Source organism: Pygoscelis adeliae, unplaced genomic scaffold (genome assembly GCF_000699105.1).
Source record: "Pygoscelis adeliae isolate BGI_AS28 unplaced genomic scaffold, ASM69910v1 Scaffold373, whole genome shotgun sequence".
Lineage (NCBI taxonomy): Eukaryota > Metazoa > Chordata > Aves > Sphenisciformes > Spheniscidae > Pygoscelis > Pygoscelis adeliae.
The window spans coordinates 114,433-115,487 of NW_008824370.1; positions in this window are offsets into that span (position 1 = coordinate 114,433).

Below are 1,055 nucleotides of genomic sequence, written 5' to 3' on the forward strand. Positions count from 1 at the left end.
TGTCTGTAGCTGCTGGTGAGACCCCCGAGCTGCGCTATTGCTTCAGCACACCCCAGTATGGAGACGGGAGGTCGGCGGGCAGGAGCGTGCGGCACAGCCAGGACCAGCTCCAGCGGTCCCGGATCCCACACTGGTCCCTCCATCGTGACCTTGCAGAGCCGACAGGCCCTGGCCATGTGGCAGATCCTTGATCTAAATAAAAAGTTATGGGTTTCTGTTTGTTTAGAAATGGAATTTAACGGTGGAGCCAGGGAAAAGGTGCCCATCGCTGGCGTGGAGCACCGCTGCAGGCTGAAGAAACGGGTTTATGTGAAGGGAATGATTGTTTCCTTCAGTCAAAGGAAACCAGCTGGGGGGGGGCTCAGCCCGAGGTGAGGGCTTTCCCCATTTGCAGGGCCTGGGCAGAGACACTGCGCAGCGGTCACCGTCCCCACACGCCCACCCTGTCCAGGAACCTAACCTCAGCAGATCACTCTGAGGGCAGCCTGGGCAGCCCCGGGGGGGCCCTCTCTCCCCCAGGACAACGTCAGGCTCCAGCTTAGTTTGTGTCTTTTTAAGCAAGAAAAAATAACTTCTGTTAGAGAAAAGTGTTCCATGGGTTTTCTAAGTGAAAAAACCATCCCAGGAGTACGCAGCCGTGCTACCCCGATTGTTCAGTCTTGGGGGACGCTGATGGCATCTCTGAGGATGCCACTGAAGGCTTTTGCTCGCCTGAAAAAAAACCCCGTCCACATGATGCATCACCTGCCCCAGCCCCGTCTTGGCCATCTGTCTGTCCTGGCCACCCAGCTGATCTGCGGCAGCATCCCGGGACCGGGGCAGCACGCTGCTGCCCGTGGAGAGGTAGACCTGCCAAACTCGTGGCATGTATTACTGACCAGCTTAAGCTTAAAGCTTTATGGGAATGGGGACATCTCGGATGTATGAGCAGACTCATAAGACGGAGGTGAGCAAGGATGCCCTCGGCCACCCCCCGCCCCCGGCACCCTTGGGCTGCAGCTCCGCCAAGTGGCTCCCTCCCCCCGCGTGCCGCACCCCGGGCCACGCCGGGGGCC